Source organism: Stegodyphus dumicola, chromosome 5 (assembly GCF_044657685.1).
Source record: "Stegodyphus dumicola isolate Sdum_Otavi_A_Nest chromosome 5, ASM4465768v1".
NCBI lineage: Eukaryota > Metazoa > Arthropoda > Arachnida > Araneae > Eresidae > Stegodyphus > Stegodyphus dumicola.
Window position 1 is genome coordinate 217412662 of NC_140772.1, and position 21619 is coordinate 217434280.

The 21619-nt window shown below is 31.7% G+C and overlaps 1 protein-coding gene across 2 annotated transcripts in view; it reads left to right on the forward strand.

The window, feature by feature from the left end:
* LOC118193453 (uncharacterized) overlaps positions 1-21619 on the forward strand; it is a 917076-nt gene that overhangs the window by 300033 nt on the left and 595424 nt on the right. For both annotated transcript variants that reach the window (XM_085817668.1, XM_085817667.1), the window contains exon 3: positions 16045-16313. The gene's annotated coding sequence lies outside the window, so the exon portion shown is untranslated. The remainder of the gene's footprint in view (positions 1-16044; positions 16314-21619) is intronic.

Genomic DNA, 21619 nt, shown 5'->3' on the forward strand with positions numbered 1-21619 from the left:
CATATATTTAAAGACATGATATGCAGTCAGGAAAACGTTACTCCCAGATACTATTTCATACTCATCACTTTGTATTCTAATCTTAAACATTTTATAATAAAGCACTTGCCGTGGTTTATCATACATTTCGGAAATTAAAATAGCGTTAAATGTTCGAACTCTAAGCCCCGAAACGTGAGTCAGGAAAAGTAAAGTGAACAGATCTTGTGTTGTTTTGGTTTGATTAATTATGGCAAAGCACACGCGAGTTGTATGACAAAGAGGATGGATGCCTTCGTGGAGGGATTTCTAAGAAAAATTGGCTGGTATACCCATTGCAGATGGAGCAAATTGCGAAAGCGCTTACGCAGCTGACCTATTTACCAGTATTCGAACCTCGTACCGAACTGCCAGTGTTGAGCAGCTATACCACTGGGACGCTGGCTGGATGACTTCTGTAGTTAAATGTTCTAATCGCTTCAGTAGTCTTTTGCATTAGACGTAAAACCTATATTCATAAAATTGACACTTCTTAACTTAAATCAGTGTGAAGCTTTCTAATATTTCGTTAAAAATAACGTTTTTCCTAGTTAAGGATTAATTTTAAGCTTTCCAAATTTTTTTATTATTTTTTTATGTAATGGTGGGCACTTGGCTATTCAGCAGTCGACACTGCTGAGGCCAGAAGGGGTGGCCATTTTATTGTGGAAGCACCTAGTAGGCGTCCGCCGTTACCTCTTATGAAGGGACAAACGCGGCTTCACCGGAATTCGAACCTGGGACCTTCTGTTCCGCAGTAGGCTTCTCAAACCAGTGTAGTGGTTAAGGGTTGGCTGTGCAGCAAGTTCACCAAAATGTTTAGAAGCCGAATCTCATAATTAATATTTATCCCTCTATTTCTGTTTATTTTTTCCAACAAAAGGCGGATAGCACGTTATAGCCTTTTATTTATTTATTTATTCACCTTTTTAAACGACCTGTCTCGGGCAAAATAAAATACACTATTTTCATGGCTTAAAGAAGAAGGTAAAATATCAATGTTTTAAAATACAAAGATATTTTTAAGTAAACAATGTGATTCGAAGGCTGGATTTCTTGTAACGATAAATAAATATTAGTGTAATAAAATCATATATTTATTAATCTAAAGCAGCGTCAGCCCAGAAGGTTTATTACTCTGAAAACGGCATTTTGCGTCGAATTACTAAAACGCGTTGAATTAGTTTTAAGATTTTTGCCATCTAATATTATCATCCTGTATTATACTAAAATTAAACAATGAAGAATCTGCATGAATGTTTCACGCATTATGAAAAGTCAACGGTACTCAGAGGTATCACACTTTGAATAACGTAGTCCTCCACTCAAATAAATGCACCTGGAAGCCCAAATTTTGAACTTGTTTTATTACCTATTCCATATTTTGTAAGCGTTTAACGAATTTTTGAATTAAAAATTCAAAGATTTCAAAGTGAGCTTTGTCAATACTCTACGGAATAAAATATTTTTATCTCCTGAGCGCGAGACCGTCTATCAGAAAATCAAACCATATCATGTTTTGAAATAATTTTAGCCCAAAGGGGCAATTAGCCCAAATCTCTCGGAACGTGTATGTGCGTGCAAATGAATCTTTTTTAATTTTTTTAAATCGTTTTACTTAAAATAGATTAAAAATTCCGAGACACAGATTTTTTCGCTATTTATAGATTGGAAACTATAAAGATTGATTCTTATTGATAATTTCAGCATAAAATATTTGCATATATTATAAACATACGAGCAGGTTTTATATATTTTGCATATATTATAAACATACGAGCAGGTTTTATATATTTTGCATATATTATAAACATACGAGCAGGTTTTATATATTTTGCATATATTATAAACATACGAGCAGGTTTTATATATTTTGCATATATTATAAACATACGAGCAGGTTTTATATATTTTGCATTTCTAAAAGGAATGATAAGATAGATGGACAACATTAAAATTCTCGTATTCTTTTCAGGAATGTCGCAACATAGTAAATAATTAATATTTAGAACACATAAACACTTAATTTTTTTTTCTACGTAAACAAACTTCTAAATTTATTATTTGTTATTGGATTAGTTCAAAGAGTTCTTTCTAGTGGCGTTTATAAGAAGCTTCCATGTTTCTTTTGCTCGTCGTCTAGCTACATTCCTTTTTTTACACATAATTAACGCTTTTTACACCGCAAAGACGAGAACCTCGGCTGTGTGATAAATATGTGTTACAAAAGAAAAGGGGGGGATTATGCATACGTGCTCTGTTTCCTCCATGATGGATTATCACAGCTGATTAATCGCTATCCGTGTTTCTGTAGTTTATTGTACGTGATGGTTATTTTAAGCTGATTTATTGGTAGTTGTTTTGTCATTTTTAGGATGTTTTCTCGGTTGAAATAAGGCGTTATCTAATATTTTCACTTACTAATCAAGGTTTCACTTTATCCCGTATGCTATCGCATATATAAGTAAAGCATATTGCTGAGAATGCATGATTTACTGCGTAAATGATGTCGTTTTTTTCTTCCTGTTTTTTACCGAAATTGCTGCGAAATTTGTCGTTATATATGTCTTAAGATTAACACGCAAGTTAATAATAAATCGGGTAAAAATATATTCTTCTCGTGTTCAAAATACAAGTATAAAATTACTTTAACTCGGAAGTTCCTCGATAAAATGTATTGTTACGAATTGCACTTATATGGATAATTTTGCGTGATTTTTTTTATAACGTAACATGAAACTCGTGAGAGAAATGCTGCTCTGCCCGAAAAATAAAAACACAAGGGTAATTTTTTTTTTTTTTTTTTTAACAACGAGTAAATGGCTATCTCGCAAATTTGGAGATACTGCCAAGCTGGCGACGGTTTTGGCGACTAATTTTTGCTTCCAAATTTGGGGGGATATTCCTAAACGTCACCGAAATTGGCGAACATTTGGCGACATTTTGGTCCGATTCCTGTGTAACTGTAATGAATATTGTAATTGAATAACTGTAACTGATTCTTATATTAACTAAAACCGTATCCGGTTTTCATATGCCTTCCAGTCAAGAGATTTCTCGTCGGTCCGGGAAAAACTATGGAAGACCAGAGAAAGCACTGTAGAGTCATTAGGTTATTTTTTAAGCAGTAGACGTAAAAAATGTGCAATGCCCTTGCCAGGACTGAAACATGGACCTCTCGAATACGCGCGAAGTGTGCTATCGTTACACCACGAGGGCATGCAGAAAGGAGGGAGAAAATACCTTATAGCATAAGTTTCTCAGTTGTTAGTTGTTAGTTCAAAACTGTTTATGGAATATTGAGATATCCGTTTTAGCTGCACTCTTTAGATGCGCTCGCGCTACGTTGCGTTTTACTTAGCTCGAAGTGTAACTCCGGACCGCTCCAGCACAATAACGTTATTGTGCATAAACAAGGCGTTGGTGCACATTGCAACAAGGAAGTGGGTGAGCATGTTTAACGGTGTTAAACACGAGGGTGCGTGTGTGCGAGACCCTACTCCTAATTAAATTAAATTGGAAGTAATGAATTAAGGTCTTACAAAAATTTAGATCAATTATCTTAAATAATGATTAAATATGAATATTTTTTAATTGTATTTAGAATACCAAAACTGAGAGAAATGGTAACGAAAGCTGCTGAGCTAGTGTATAATTCATGAGGTAAATGCTAATCACCCGACAAGCTATACCAGTAGAATAGACACAAAAGATGAAATAAATGCAAATAGAAATAACTGCATTAATGTAAATACGACCCAGAATTTATAATACTTTCAGAAACAACAAGTAATATATTAGTTTTCCATCAAAGTTCTGGAGTTTAAAATTGCAAAAGATCTTTTTTTTTTTTTTTTTGGTCATACTATTGTAAATAGTTGTAGAGTCTAATTTCAGAGTTTCAGATATTTCTCATTTGAACATGAAATTTTCTGGCTTGGTGATAGTAGAGAGTACGGAGTTGTACAATATTAATTTCTCCATGGATAACATTTTTTCGCACATACCAGAATGCGTTCTTAACGTGACGCAGAACAATGTTCTGAGCCGTTTGTAACTGTCTTCTGTTTCTGCCACAAGAGTAAACCCAGACTGGACAGGCATAAAATAGCATGGGTGGCGGAATGCACTTATAAATGTGTAACTGTTATATATAGATAGAACGCTGTTTTGACCAGTTAAGGGCTAGAGTTTAGCTTTACATACTAAAAACGTATGTATAATAACATGTATATGTGAGGATTTTGTGAGGATCACTCCTAGATCAGTGATTTGCTTAGCCAAGGACAGACTATCTCTATAAAAGTTCAGATGCTTTTCGATGTTTTTCTTCCTCGGAAACATTATTGCAGTGGTTTTTATCAGTGTTTACTTGGGTTTTACATTGTATCAACCCGATCTTCTGTGCTTGCATATGGTTTTGAAGGTGTTGAATGATTGGACTTATGATGAATTTTTGCAAGCATCCTCATGTCATCAACGTGCATTGCAAGTGTTGTGTTCGGTGTGGAAGGAATGTCATTCACATACATGTTAATTAAAGTGGGAGCAATAGGGATGCCTGTGATACTCCTACTAAAATAGCTCGACTGGTAGAATATGTGTTTAAATCGTGAAGACAAAGTGTCCACCTGTTAGGAAGGACTTATATAATGCAATTTGGGAGCCCAGATTGTGTATTTTGAAAGTTAAGTCATCCATCCAAACGCGATCGAAGATTTTGGCTATGTCTATAAATAGGTCTCCTGTGAATTTCTTGTTTTGCGGGCCTTCAGATATATGCTCAACAACACTATACAGCTGATCGGATGTAGATAAGTTTCTTTCAAAGTCAAACTACTGCGGGATGTGTGCGCTGTTTCCATCTAGATATTTCCTTATTCTACTTCCGTCACTGCTTTCATCAGTTGCTAAGGCAAGGAAGAAATTTCGAAAGCTAAGGCCGGTTCCGGAAAGTTGTTTAGTTCAGGAGTATAAAGATATCTTCGTCTCTTTAGATGTAATTTACATTGACTTCTTTCTGTTTAACGATCTTAATATTTTGAGATGTTACTACTGGTTGTGTTTTGTGATACTGAGAAAACCTGTAAGAATAGTTTCGTGGAAAGTTCTCAAACTGTTAAGTGTTTCTTTTGGTAAAAATAAATTTTATCAAGCTATCATCGGTTCTGCGTGCATTCAATATATTACGAACACGAAGCAGTGTATTTCGTTAAATGAAATTTCCAACCAAATTTCGTTACATAATATTTCCAGCTGAATTTAGTTTTGATCAGCTGGTTAAAATTTACTTCAATTGAATCTAATGAGGAAGTCTGAGTTTAAATTTTACTTTGAATAGCGAACATTTTTATTTAATCCCCTTTTCATGTTATAAATAGCAGAATTAGTCTGTCATGAAAAATGCTTCAATATTTTAAATTTATATTTACATAAAACCTAGTAGGAGAACTAAATATCCTGAAGGGGAATGCGTTCATGTAAAATAAAAGTATCATGAGGATAGAACTTTACATTCTTGCGGCTGGACGTCAAAAGAAGCAGAAAGATAGCTAACTCTCCCTTAGCTCGCGATTTAGTTTAAGAGAAGTTATTTTATTTCTTTCTGTAGGCTTTAAATCGCTTTACTGTTAGAACTATTTTTTATTGGGAAGTTTCGATTTTAGCACCGTTGGGTAAAGACTATAGGAACTTTTACATCGAGTTATAGAACTTTGTATTTGCAATTTGTGTCAGCCAAGACATTTTTATATTAAAAGTACCTCAAGTAAGAAAAGTGAGTCGCTAACTAAAACTCGATGCCGCTTCAAATAATTTAAGAATGAAAAGCGGGTTTTGAAAAATTCTTGTAAACTGCAAAATTAAAGACTTTTAGACTCTAAAATTCTTTAAAGAATTAATTATAGTTATGACACTTATGAGTTGTATGCATATCTATACATATTGATCTATGCGAACAAAGTTCATAAAACTCTTCCAATTGCTTGAGTAGTTTTCTTTGTATACCCAAAACGTATTATTCTAATGTGGTAAAAAGGCAATTTACAACTACAAATCCGCGATGGCGTTCTGCAAGAATATTCTAGAAAGAACTACATTTATATTCCATACGAGATTTATACATTTATATTCCATACGAGAACATACGAGAATGCTCACATTTATATTCCATACGAGACAAATTATGAAATATCTGATACAACTACACGTTACGGCTTAACCGTTTAATATATATAATACTAATATCGTATCCATTTAATGTAAATTTGAAATCCTCGGGGTCGAAAAATCGTGATTCATTTAAATCCTCTAAATATTAACAAAGACTCTGTAGCAAATCACTAAGAAATAATTGCTGTGCCATATCTTTAAACAATGGTAATTTGATTAACATATTTTAAATAATTTTTGGTTAAGGACTGACGAGAAAACGTATTCAAACAATGGCGAAAAGTGTAAGATAAAATGAAACCAATTTTATTAAAACTTCAAAGATACAATAAATTAAGGTATATCCATTTCCTGTGCTCTTTATTAATTTACAAATATTCCCAATTTAATACAAAATGAGTAAACACAGGACTGTTCACTTAGGATTAAGTAACCTTACTAGCACGATTTGAATAGCCATTAATGGAGACTACTTACATAAGGCAGGACTTGGATGTTAAAAAAAGTTAAGTCTTCACTGGTAATCAGCAAAAGTCTTTATAAATAGCTAAACAAAAACAAATTTCCAAGCTGTATTATTTCATTCCAAATGAAACTTAACATACAATATTTACACGAACAAAGGTAGACAAAAGCTGAAACAATAACGTTAAACCTCAATGTATTATATAGGTCATATATTATACAAGTGGTGTTTCAGCACAGCAGTTATAAACGCTCAGGAGTGATACAGTGCACCTACACGATGGAACATCACATAGCAATGATGGCGCAGTAGTGACGACACAAATTACAAGAAAGGAAGGAGACCTGAGACACGTGCACAGGGTAAAACATGTTTGTTATGGTTAGTCCAGCTAAAATGCTGGATTACGTCTACTTTTACAGTATACTGTTAAAACCTGTTAAGGTAATCTATATTATTTGTTAATAACTATGGCAAATATATGTATCCCCATGTATGCTGTAAAGCAAAATTCTCAATAAATGGCGGATCCATTGGCGATGATCAAGCAAATAATATGCTGAGAAGTGTTAAATCTGTTACTGAGTACTGGTCGTCTATGTTATAGTAATTATGTAAGGGGAGACGTTATTGTTATTATTATGCAAGGGAAAGTATACTCTGAACTTCTCTGAGAATTGGTCACTCGAGCCTGACTTATGAGCATCTTCTGAAAGTCTATCGCCTTTCAGAAGGTTTCCATACATTGCTTAAACATATAAGATATTTTCTCCCTCCCTATGCTTTCGTGGTGTAATGGTAGCACACTCGGCGCGTATCAAGAGGTCCAGTTTCGAGTCCCGGCGAGGTTATAACTACAAACAGCGCAGAACTTTCCAATTTGTTGCTACAAAATATTATTGACTTGTATTATATTTAAAAAAATCAATAATGAAGAATTTTCATAAATGTATGCATGGTTCTTGCATAAGGCAAAAGCAACGCACCTAGAGACATCAATTTTGAATAACGTAGTCATGCACCCGAACAAAAGCACTGGGAAGCCCGAATTTTTAATTCGATTCAGAATCTCGTTCCTATTTTATAAAACAAACTCAACGATTTTAAAGCAAGCAGTGGCAACACTGTACGAAAAAAAAATAAAAATTAAAAAAAAAAAATATATCTTCAGCACGCGAGACTGTCTATCGGAAAATTTAAAGAAGTGCTGTTTTCAAATATTTTGCAATTTGGTGTTAAGAACGTGATACTTAATAAATAGAATAAACATACAGAGCTTTAATAATACTAAAAGGGCAAAAAAAGTTTTGTATTATGCCAACTTAACACTGCACTTAGTTCTAAACGTATACTGCTATGCTGCTTTTAATTTTTTTTCATAATTTTGTAATTGAACTGTATATGGCGTAGCTGCAAAGAAAATTATGTTTATTAATAAAGATAAAAAGACAAAAAATTCGGTTTGGGGAAGTGTGTGTAACAGCAGACTGGTGGACTGTGAGCTTAGGCAGAACGTAAAATATTTTAATAAATGTTTTCGAACAGCCGTTAAAATATGAAACCTTTCAAATTTTAATTTTCTCTTAACCACAATGTTTTGAAATTTTATTGTTACTTTAATTTTTTAGTGAAATCTTTTATAACTACAAAATTTGATTTGCTTTCTTTTCCTTAACGCTTAAAAATTTCAAGGATTTGTTTCATGAACATCATAACACTACTGAAAATTCAAACGGTAAATGCTTAAAATTTTATTCAGCGATTTTCATGAAACTTATTATGCAGAAATAAAGTTTGCAGCTTTTATTTATTTGTATTATTTGTTATTAGTTTTTGAGCTGAGGTAAGTGCTTAAATTCTTTTATTTCGAGCTTACCTTTTCAGGAAATAAATCATGAACAGTGTATATTTTTTAATTCATATATTTATGTACCTAAACTTAATTTCAAATTAATGTGTTTTTTTTTACCAAACCGCAAGCTATTCAAACTCAACAATACAAATCTCTATTTCATTTGGAAGGCCCACCAGCGGCCGAGCGGTAAAGTCGCTGAACACTGGTAGTTCGGTCCGAGGTTTGAATCCCGCGAACGGGCTGGCTGCATGGGCGTTTTCGTGGTTTTCCCCATGTGTAACGTGTATACCAGCCAGTTTCCCTTAGAAAGTCCTCCACGTAAGGCATCGTTCCCTTTAGGCAGATAGCCCTCGAGGCTTTTCCATAATCACACACACACGCACACGTCTATTTCATTTGGAAAAGTAACTCATTAAAGTTAAATAGAATACATTATATGTTGGTAAAAATTAACATTCAAATAATTTTTACAAAATTAAATGTCAGTATTCTGTTATTATTAGCTATAATAAACATGAATTACACTTTTTACGTGTCAAACGTAAAGCATCAGAAACACTTTCATTAGACTGAAAAAGATATATTACTTTAATAAGCATCTTTGAAATATTTCCTAGATGGCTTTCATTTTTTCAAACAAGAAGATGCATATTTTACTAGAATTTCGCTCTTTTTTTCTCTGTCAAAATTCGTATCCAATTTTTGCGTTCTGATTAATTAGTGCTATTACATTTTTGACACTTGTCTAGTACAGAGCATCTTTATTAATGTAAATTAATATTTGTGTTACCTTTCAAGTTATAATGAAAAATGTTTCAAAATGGAAAGTGCTGCTAGATTGCTATAGCTATATTCATTAGCTCCATATATGTTGAACAATTTATTCTAATAAATGTAGTTCTTAAAAGCATTTTTACAAATATTTTTATGTAATATGTTCTTGCTTCCTTAAGCAAATAGAACTTCATTTTCGCACACACAAAGAGCTGATTTTTAAAATGAGATATGTATATATGAGATTCGAAATTACATTCATTAAAGTATTATCGGGAATACGCGGGCTTCGATATTACATCGGCACGTCTTTACAGCTGAACCTATGGGATTTGTGTAATTGTTGATAATGAGACTGCGATGACCCTAAAGGTGAAGAATACCATTTATTTTCGTTCCATTCTCAGGCTGTCTGGGTAAGATTTTAGCGGTTTTCTTCGTATGTAATATAAATCTGATCCCGTAATTCTCAAATTATTTTTCACGAAGGCGTTATCATCTCATGTTCTTGTTTGCTTTTACAAAAATAAAAAGTATTATTTGGACACCAGATGATTTCCTTGCACGTCTAAATATTACACATTTGTTGCCGCGTTTTATTTCACTTATTTCCTCGAATTTCATTAGAAATATATTTCTCATTCAATTTATTCAACTCTCACTTCGTGGTAAGGCAAAAATACATAAAAACTCAAAACATCCTCATTAAAAATTGTGAAATACAGAACCGCATAACACACTTAAAAACAGTCCAACAATCTTTTTTAGTATTGAAATTGGAGTTTCTACGCAAAAATAAGCAATTCGGCCAGCGAGTAAGAAGACAGCGTTTTCGGTGCACAAAACTAAAATTTACGTTTGGTCTAACACGTCAAACAGGCACTGAAATTGGTGCACAAACTTACGTAATTCACTATCTTACTAAGATTTTCAAATGTAAACGAATGGCGTCTCCGTTTAGCTTAGTAGCACTGTAGAGACATTATGATTTTTTTGGAAGCAGGCAAGATGAAAATTAACAACGCCTTCGCCGGTAATCGAACCACAGACCTCTGGAATACCGTCCCAGAGTTCAGAACCACTACACCACGAAGGCATGCCAGGAAAGCGGGAAGAATACCTTATATACTCTCTTTTTTAAAGGCGACTTGGAATTTTTGGGGACCCAATCGCCAAAACCTGGGTGTGGAGAATCCTCTTCCATAACCCTTTCGGGCGCCACTGTAATTATTAATTAGGCATTGAGACATTAGGGTAATTGGAAAAGCCAGAGAGAGGAAAAATTAGCAACAGCCTTCTCCGGGAATCGAACCACGGACCTTTGGAATACCAGCAGAACTTCCTGGTGTAGTGTAGAATCACTACATCAGGAAGGCACGCCAAGAAGGTGGGAGAAATAACTTTATATCACTTTAAATTGATATTGAATTATTATTGATAAATCTACAACTATTGCACTTAGATTAACTAAGTGCATAGAAACCTTAACCAGAACGTAAGAACAACATAATTCAATCACTTGTAAAGCAAAAAGTCCACAATTTACCGGCATGTAAGAGTACGAATCTGAGGTCACAGAGAGCGGTAATAGAATGGGTATATATATATATATATATATATATATACGTTTGATGCAGCCGATTGCATCAAAAAAAAAAAAAAAAAAAAAAAAAAAAAAAAAAAAAAAAAACGAAATGCCCAACTATATGTTATAGCAGTTCTATATACAAAATTTCAATGTTCTGAGCTACTTATTTTTGAGTTATGCGAGATAAATATAAATGTAAGTACGTTATATATAAACGTCACGAAAAAAATCTCTTTTGAATGCATTTTAAACCCATTTTACAATCCGTTTTGTAAAAAAAGTCCTTTATTTTGTCCGTAGGCACAGCTGTTACACCAAAACCCTCGTTCAAGTGGATACTATAGCGATCAAAAGGGATATTTGGATATTTTCATCGAAATATGATACCCGAAATTTTTCATGATCAAAATACTTCTGTTACTTCGTACAAGGAATTAAAAATCGAAACAATCAGGATTTGATTTTTACCAAAAATTCCTTCACAAAAGCAGCTCTTCCAAAACAAATGGCTCCGATTTATTTACCAAGTAAATATCCTGTCCTAACGTCTGTGCATGTTTTGAGTTGACTTGATTTCTAAGCTTACATGCACTATAATGTCCTTTATAAAATTAACTCAGTTCAGAAGTGAGATCTAACGAATTTAATTTGGCTAAAGGTAGAGGATTAGGATAGATTTTTGTCATGACAAAACATAACGTAACCTTCATTGAAGACTTTCCTAAGGAAAATTGGCTTCTGTTCATTTTATTAATGGAATCATAAAATTTCATATACCTAACACAATTATTCCATTAGCTCACTGAGAACTGTGTTTACGCGAGCTTCTAATAGTCAGAGGTTCTATTCGGTCACTGGAGATCTGCGTTTTTAAACGGTAACTTGCGAATTCTAGAAACAGAAAAGAAAACCAGTATGGCTAACTTATCTTTGTGATGATTATAATTTTCTGAATAGATATTCGAAACAGAAAGAGAAAGGAAATGGCTAAATTATGTTTATATTGAGTATTACTGTCTTAAAATTGGAATTAAAGATGTTAAAAGCAAATGATAAATAAGAGTAATTGCTGGAAGTTACAACAAGAACTGGAAATTAATTAATGGAAAACGCGGAAACGATTGGATTAAATAAAAGTATTAAGCAGTATATTAATTACTCCAACTTATTAATGAAATGAATAACAGGAAAGTAAAGGCAATAAATGTACACTGAAGGTTTTTTTTATAGATATAGCTTTTGTAAGTTATTTATAAAACTCATGACTTCTGTTCTTGAACTGAAATTGATGAATAAATTTTAATGAGATCTAGTTGTATCTAATACCTCAATCACGGAACACGTATTCACCTTCTTTAAGTAATGTAAAACTTTTTCTCAATCCATGCTATTGTATTTCTTCTTTAATGCAATTGCATAAAAGCTGTTATTATGAATTTCACATTTTCCAGCTAACATTATATACAGTCCAAGTCCAATAAGAAAACTAAAAACAGAAGTTTTTATTATTTGCTCAATCTTAAGAAAATGTAATCTTACTTAGATGTAAATTCATGTAAAATTATACTTTACTACGAAAGATAAACAGTTCCCTGTTGATTTTAATCAAAATTTTTGCTGTCTGATTAAGTGCTAATGCTATAAAACCCTTAGAAAACCGCAGTCTTTGCTAACATGTACGCTTAAAATACGAAACCATCCGTTTCCGCCCATTACTTGTTCCGTTCATTTGCTCCCTTCCCCGTCCATTAACGCGCAAAGAGGTGTGAAGATTTTAAATGACATCCTTTTTACTTCCCAACAAAGAAGTTTCAATTAGGCTTTTAGGACAAGTTATTTGCAGTACATTGATGCAATGCATTTGGGGAAACTAAGCCTGCTACTGCATATCTTGGGAGGCAAGAAAACATCATCGCAATCTTCGGCCGTTTTAGGCTGTTGCGGTCGTTTGAATGAAAGTCCGTCAAGGTCGTTTTGGCTTTCAAAGGGTTAAATGACTCAAGAATGCTCCGAGCTTTCGTTGTTGCAACTAGGTTCACTCGTTGGAGGATATGAAGTCTTTTAAACACCTAAAATTGCACCACCATAATGCACATATTGTTTTCAGCGATCAATAAATCTCGTCAGTAATACAATGGCGCTATTCACAAAAACAATGCATAAAACAATATTTAATTTATTTAGAATATTATATAATCATATTCTTCAATACAGCTTAATTGAAAAAGTATTTGTTCGTAGATTTCTTGATACAATTTTGTAAGTGTTCGCTTATATACTAGATATATTATAAATAAAATAGCTTTCTTAAACGCTATAGATCTCAGATAAGAAAATTTCTAACAGTATTTCTTGCGTATAATATTAATAGTGTATTTATTGGTTATGATGAAATTGTGTAGCAACGTACAAGTTGCAAGTTTCTGTACATATTTATGTTTCTAGTTTTTTTATTCAAAAACAATATACTTTTTTAATATTTGGAAAATTTTCTGTTTTCCCATTTCGCATTCAAAAAAAAAAAAAAATGTTAAACTTACTACAATTGGAATCTTTTTAAGTTTATTATTTTTATTCACCAGTAAATACTTAGTTTCATGGATTGACAACAACATATATTTTGTTTATGTATAACAGCATATAATATATATAACTTAAAGTGTAAAATTTGTAAACATTCTTTTTTAACGCTTATGTATATATTTTAATTTTTTAATGGTGAAATCTTCTTTGAACTATAATCTGATGTTTTTTAATTGCGCGTTTTGATTTTTATGAAATTTTTTGATTTTTATGAAATTTATGAAATTTTTATGAAAAGTTATTTGAAACAACTGCGAGTGTTTACAAGTAAATGACTTTATATTACTTTGGTGTTTTTATAATTCTGAATGTTAAAGTTGCAAGTGTAACAAATGTTATAGTTTTGATATTTTAATTTTATCATCATTACTACATATTGCCACAAAACTTAAAACGCGTTGTTTAATTTATAGGTTTTGTGAGCTCGCAATACTAGATTATTGATTACCTCAAGAGGTTATGCAAACAAATTCACAAATTTATGACAATAGCTATTACTTTATTGCATATAAAAGCATATGTGGTTAAAATTAGAACCAAATTTCAGGGAAACTTTTAGATGCTGTTTTAGCATCTAAAAGTTTCCCTGAAATTTTCTCTGTCGCCTTGAATAGGATCACATCTATATTATCCCAATAACTTTAAAACAGAATTTTCCAACAGGGTCTTTTTAATTCAAGCTTTAATACATTCAAGCTATTTGAATTAAACCTCTTTAAAAGAATGGCATGTCTGAAAAATGATTTAGTATTAAAAGCCAGCGGTAGTAATATTTGGTAGGCGATATTGTTAGCGAGAATTACGAAATATGATTGCAGATTAACCATATTTATTAAAATAACAGAACGCAATCAATTTCGCATAACACTATTTTTTGTACCTAATAACCTTACGTGAAGCTCATTTTCAGGAAAACTGAAAATTATTAATGCATTAGGAAAATGAGCCAACATCAATGGTTGTTCAAATGTTGCATAAAAAGAAATGAAAATTTTCAGAAAAATTATTTAAAAAAAATACTCATTTTTGAGCACGTATTTTAAGAATTTAATGTTATTTTAAATTCTAAATTTTAAAAGTCATCTTTTAAACTTTTTATTTGTACTTTAATAATTTGAAACGAATAATTACCATTCTAGACTAGAAGAGAAACACGCTAATGTGACAATCAAAATCGTAAAAACAACCTTGTATTTAGCGTAAGTGCATTGAAACACTCAATCGATTTCGAGGGCAGCTAAAGGTCCCTCCTCATCAGGAGAAAGAAATACTTAGAAAGAAGAAAACTAAAAGAACCACGTGTTTCTGAGACTCTTTCCCCTTTAGTTTTCTTCTTTCTAGGTATTTCTTTCTCCTGATGAGGAGGGACCTTTAACTGCCCTCGAAATCGATTGTTTCAATTTACTTAGGATAAATACAAGGTTGTTTTTACGATTTTGATCCATTGTAGTTTAAAAATAATAATTAAGTTAAAAAAACTCTCAATAAATAAAAAGAATCAAAATGTCCAATCTCGAATATCTTTTCCTGGATTACCTTCGGCACTAGCTCAAAATTATTCCCCGAAGACCAAACTTTCACTTAACACGCAGTACACAACTTTTTTTTTAATTTATTAGAATCTCTAATACTTCCATATTTGTAATGTAGTCACTTATAAGGAAAATTTTATACGTGACTAAAACTCAATTAACGTAATTACTTTATAAGGTATTTCTCACGCCTTCCTAGCGTGCCTTCGTGGTGTAGTGGTTCTGCATGCTGGACTTGTATTCCAGAGGTCGGTTGTTCGATTCCCAGCCAAGGCGTTGCTAATTTTTCATCTTGCCTGCATCAAAAAAAAATTACCTAATGTCTCTACAACTTTAATATACAAAAATTAGTAATGTCATTTCTTAGATAGAAATTCAACGCATTCCAATACGGCATGCAATATAGGGTTACTGGTATGTCTTATAAAACGTGTACTCATAAAGAATGAAGAAAACTTAAAAAGAATGAAGAATGCTGAAAGTTGATTTAAAATAAATAAGAATTGAATGATTTTAAACTGATCACTTTTATTGCTGTCCACATTTAGGTTGAGTGGGAACTCATTATGCAATGAAATGACAGTTTTATTTTTGATTTGAATAATGAAATTTTATAAGAAACAGATTTTTCATTTAGGAACTATGTAAAGCTTTATATAAATTTCCTATTTAGTAATTATAGAAATAAGTGAAGCGGTGTTAAGTAAAAAAGTGCACCTGATAATAAGAAATAAAAATTCTGAAAACTGTGCAATAGTTGGAAACAAGTATTCTGAGAAACAAATTTTAATTCATAAAACTGCTTTATGGAGGCTTACAATTATTCCTTGAAACTCGCGAAAATTCAAGATATTATTTTCTGGTGGTGACAAAATATATTTGAAATCTTATTTAGGAAAATTTAACCATAACTCAAGAAATTCATTCTTAGAATAAACATTTTTCTTTAGCGAAAATTGTTGAATGATTTGATTAATTCTGAGAGTATTTATTTTTGATAATATTTGCTTTAAAAAGAATGAAAAATATTTAATTTAATTTTCTTTTATCTTTTCAGGATTCATGAGATTCAAGTTCATGTACAATGATCTGATATTATCACAACTTACTTTGAAGGCTACCTTCGTAGAGATCAGATTTTTCATAAACTTTGGTTACATTACCTTCGCTAATCAAATTGAAAATCCTATTTGATGTTAAAAGCTGATTTATAAGGAACGTCTGATATCTCTGAAAATTATCAAGGAATTCGTCTTTTTGTTTAGAGAATCGACGCAGTTATTGAAACTTCAGGTGCTGATGAATACTTTCAAAGTTTCTGTAGAGGTAAGTCTGTAGTATTCCGTAAGTCTTATAAAATACAAATAAATCTAAAATCAAATGCTTTAATTGAGTTACAGTGAGAGGTATGTATTTTTGTTCAAAAGAAAACAATATTTAGACAGTCTCAAACTTAAGGTATACTTTAAATGTTTATAAAACAATGCTTATTAGTATATGGTTTATATTCAAATCTTAAAATGATCTATAGAAATGAAAAAATTATTTTAAATGCCTGTTTTGAAACGCATCTTAATCGTTCCAAGCCTTCTTCTTAAAAAGCTGCTTATCATCTGCTCTTCTCGTTACAACTTTTGCACATAATGTACAAAGGCTGTTCGAACACTTTTTAGATGAATTTATTTTGCTAATAGAAAAAATCGCCGGTTTGGAAAATTTTTTTAATTGCAACTCTATTTCTGAAAATATCTGCTATTTGACAATTTTGTTTTCTTGCAAGACGGCGCTTTTAAAGAAGCAATCTACGGAAGGCTATGTTTGTGCTCTTTTCGAAAAACATTATACCTATCCAGTTATTAAAAATACTGTGAAAGTCATGACATTTCGGTATCTAAAGCAACGCCTGATAATATTGTCAATAAGAAAAAAATAGAAACGCTCAAAATTTGGCTTCAAGGAGAATACTTGTTCAAAATACATATCCAAAGAAAAAAACGTAATGTTTCAAATGTTGCAAAGGTAATAATTTTAATGTTAAAAGAAAATCTTCGAAGTCAAAGAACAGTTAAAATTCTCTATTTCAAATATAAACAAAGTGATTAATGCTGATGATGAATCTCAAAAGGGCGAAAAAATGTAATGTTAATTGTCTTTCTCCACGGCAGATCGCAGAAAGTAGAACGGTATAAGAAACACTTATTCGGTCAAAAATGGAAAATTTTGTAACAATAGGTGAATCTTGAGTATATTTAAATGACAGCAATAAAAATATCCATTTATTATCATCAAAGAGATGAACAAAATCTTAGAAAAGGGCTCAAAGAATCTAAATAAAAATTTTCAAAGGGTTTTATGATTGTTGCTGGTTTTGGATGTAACGAAAAATAATAATTAAGGAGAGTGAAAGACTGTTAAGCTCAACTCTACATGTTACCAGCGAAATATGTTATAACCAGTTTTCAAATATGAAAACTTTTCTCTTTATCCACAGTGCCATCAATCAGTAAAACTGCGTCAAGACACAGGAAGCATCCGCACGTCCAAATTCGAGTTTCCTGAGCAAAATGGAACAAGAAAAATGTGTCAGTCATATCCCTACAAATATCCTTACTTCACTCATATCCCTACAAAATCTACTGATGTACCTACCTTCCACAGATTTTTGCGGTTTTGGAATTTTAAAAAGGGCATTGTACAAACATCGACTTACCACCTCCTTAGATTTTAGAAAGCTGTTCAAGAGGAATAGAATAAAATACCTCTTCCTATACCATAACAAATGGAACATTTAAAACACAAACCGTTTCAGTAAAATATTTCTGTAAGTGATATGAAAGTCGTCTAAAAAATGTGCAAACAGCCTTAGTATGTGCTTCTTTCGTTCCCGAATATTTTAACTGAAAACATGGATTATTTCTAGAATGCACATTTAACAATGACTGCGCTTCAAAACGCGATGGACATGTGATTCTGAAATTCCTATCTCGCAGATATTTTTCAATTCTGGCGATAGGTTTCGATCACCAACTTTTGTCATATGGAATGCATTTAGATACACACCGTCTTCCTGGATATTTCTGGAAATATTATATTTCATCTTCTTCAAAGGCATCTCTAATTCGTGTGATCGTAAGTCGCATAGACCGTTATATTCAAACCTATCTCCTAAACCTTCTTTTACTTTAAATGCACTTTGAAATACCCAGAGACAATTTAGCGTAGAATAATGTTTTTTTGCTAAAAGCTTACTCTGATTTCAGCTATTATTCCTCCGAACAACTTGAAAGAAGGAAAATGAAGTGATTTATGAGCTACTAAAATTTGCATAAAATTGTTTATATATAAAATATTCATACAGTATAATTTTATATGCACTGTTATTAAGCACTTATACACAGCACTTGAAGTTTAAGGAAAATACAAAATAAAAGAGGTTATAAACAAGCTTTATGAGTAGGCAAATATTAAAAATATTCACTGCTGAGTTATTGAAGCTCGCAGTCGTTAAGCATACGAGCAAAGTAGATTAAAGTTTCAAATTTAATTGCAAAAATATGTAATATACAATTGATTGTAGGAACATAAATTGTTTTAAATAGGAAAAACATAGTTTCGAAATAGTAAAAAAGAGTAGTTCTCAGTTGTATTCAGCGAAGTTTCAAAGTCGTCCTTCCAAAGTCCAAAAATTAAGTTTTGAAAAACATGAATTAATCATTTCAAAATATCCGATGTTCAAAAGGCCGATTTTCGCTAAAAATCTCAATTTCTTTTTTTTCATATTTTGAAAGGCCACACTCTTAGCTATCAAAAACGACTTTCGTTTCCTTGATATGTTTATTAGAAGTGGAGATATAATAGTTTTTCTGAGAGACGGCAGACCGGAAGTTATTGTTTACCACAGCGGAAGTGAAAGTTTAAACAACAAATTAAAAACGCAATTTTCGTTCTTTTTTATGTTATTTGTTAAATAATTTTAAGATTTCAGTTAATCTGGAGAATCTGGCAAAGTATTTTTATTATGAATTTTCTCATTTTCGTTTGGAAACCTGAATAGTTGTATATATATGTCACGTAATGTTATTCTGAGAGTTTTATGTGTGAATTTTATACTTAGTTTTCACGATTTCTAATTCACAGTAACCATGATAACTACAAACTTTCGTCATAGAATCACTCGAAATACTGCACACAGCGTTTGTATATTATTATGCATAATGGAGACTAAAAAATTAATTAGCCTTACATAATTTAAAATATGAAACTTTTTCCTTTAAATGTGTATGCATTTTTTAAACGCTTTTGTACGTTGACTAACATATTTACCCATATATTATTAATGAATAAATATTTTCCAATTATTTTACTTCACTATATGCTTATGGTTAATATACATAAAATAAAATCAAAAGTATGTTTTTATAATCATTACGCTCTTGTCAGTGATGTTTGATACTTTTGTTAATTTGGATATAAAATTTTCAGTTTTTTGCATAAATTTCACAAAATAATGAATTTGTTATCACTTGCATAGTGGTCATATTTAAATGTGAGTGCAATCTAATAAAAATCTCATAAATTCCGAAATATAACAAATGTTTTGTAAAAGTCCTTGGAACGAAGCCGGTTACCTTATTTCGTGCGTACTTTTTATCATTTAAGTTTAATATTTTTTGATACTATTCGGTTTGGAGGGCCGTAAAAAATCGCCAAACTATTTTTGATGCCAGTGCCGCCAAAAATAATTGCGGCAACCCTAACGCAAGAAAGAAAGTATAATAGTAAATAACTATCTAAGATTGATGTTTTAATTTAGATGAAAGGTTAATTTCATATAATACTTTTTTATTATTATAATTTATATATAAAAGACTAAACATGACTGAATGGAAGCATAAGAGTAAATAACTATTCAGATCATTATTATAATTTAGTATATAAAAATTGCTAAACATAACTGAATGGATGCCTGCATCGCTATTTCGCTACCGAGTTATCGCTAAAGCATAATGTCATCTCGTTGGTTGTTCAAACATAATTTTCTATAATAATTGATACCTTTTCTTTGAAAACACTCTCGGTAAAGTGCAGAATCAACCACTTATTTGTTTGCCGCTTTTACAAGGGTTAAAAATAATTGGATTTTTGCCATTTTTCTTTTACTTTTAAATGACAATAGGTCGATGTGTACATAGATAAAATCAAAGGTGTGCGCAGTGCCATTTTTGTGTAATTCAGAGAGGTTTTTTTAAGTGAAAATAAGTCGATGTGTAGATGGATACCAAGTATGTGCAATTCTTAAAAACGCGTCAAGCAGTGGGTGACTCTGCACTTTACCCAAATTTCTATTGCAGACTTTTCGTCATGGGCAATTCCCAAATTGTTAAATCCATAGGATATCAAAAAAAGGATTTAAAAATTAAACTAGTATTTCAAATTGTTCTAGTATTCTTAAGAAATATAGAACTATATAAATTTCGCAATCTGAAATTAGCGCGTACGCTAGTTTTGGCACGCTGTTTAAATGAACGCGTTTGCTAGATATGGCGCTTTTGCGCATATATTTTCGCTGCAATTTTTTTACAGCCCTCAAAACGGAATAGTACCTATTATATAAATTAATATCTAAATCATATTTATGGCAGATCATAGTTTATATTGGATTTTTCTCTTTCATTCTTAAGTAAAATTATCATTAGAATTCGTTTTTGCAGTTACTTAATGTTTTAAATGTCAAAACGAGTAGCCGCTGTCGTTAAAAAAAATTATGTATAACTTCTTTTCAAACAAATTGCAAGAAATGGACTTTTCGCTTTTATGAAATTTTTTATTTAGGTTTCGATATTATCTAACGCGATTAAATGCCGGTTATTTTTTATTGTATTTTTATATTTATACCTCAGTTATGTAGCGTAATAATTATTCTATTTTGTGATATGAATTTGAGATACCTGCAAAGAAATAGATAGTTCAAGTCCCATAATCTCTAGAGTGCGTTTAAAACACTTTCATAAGACTTTTAAAAATAGTATTAAACAATGCTGCTTTATTTCCCTACATTTCCCTACATTCCGATACATTTAAATACACATATTTTTATGCCTATTTGAAGTGTTCCCTCATACAGTAAGGTTTGTGATTATTTTTGGTAATGTCTCTATTTCCATCTTACGTTTTCGTGCTGTTACCTCAAGTGTATGAAAATAAGGGGTACTTCTCCGTTTCGCCGACGCAAATCTCGCCCAGCAGACTTTATTGGTGACAATACACAGTATACACATAAAAAATATTAACATACGTTAGTTCTAAGATATTTTTATTTTGGAAGCATAAACAATTTAATATCGTTCAAACTTTTGTAAAAAGACATTAATTTTGGAATTTACTATGCTTCCATGGTACAACATCCTGATTCGCCGCTTCATATCACGTGACCCCAAGTGATTTCATCTCATGCAACTTACGCTACAAAAATCTAATTCTCTCAGTAATTATCTACATTAATTTCAAGTTAAATTTTAATTTGGAATACAAGTTTAAATGCAAGGCGTATTTCAATTCGCAAAAATAGCTTACTTAGAAATTATGTAAAACCACAGTGCTTTACTTCGCTAGTGCATTCTTATTAGAACTGA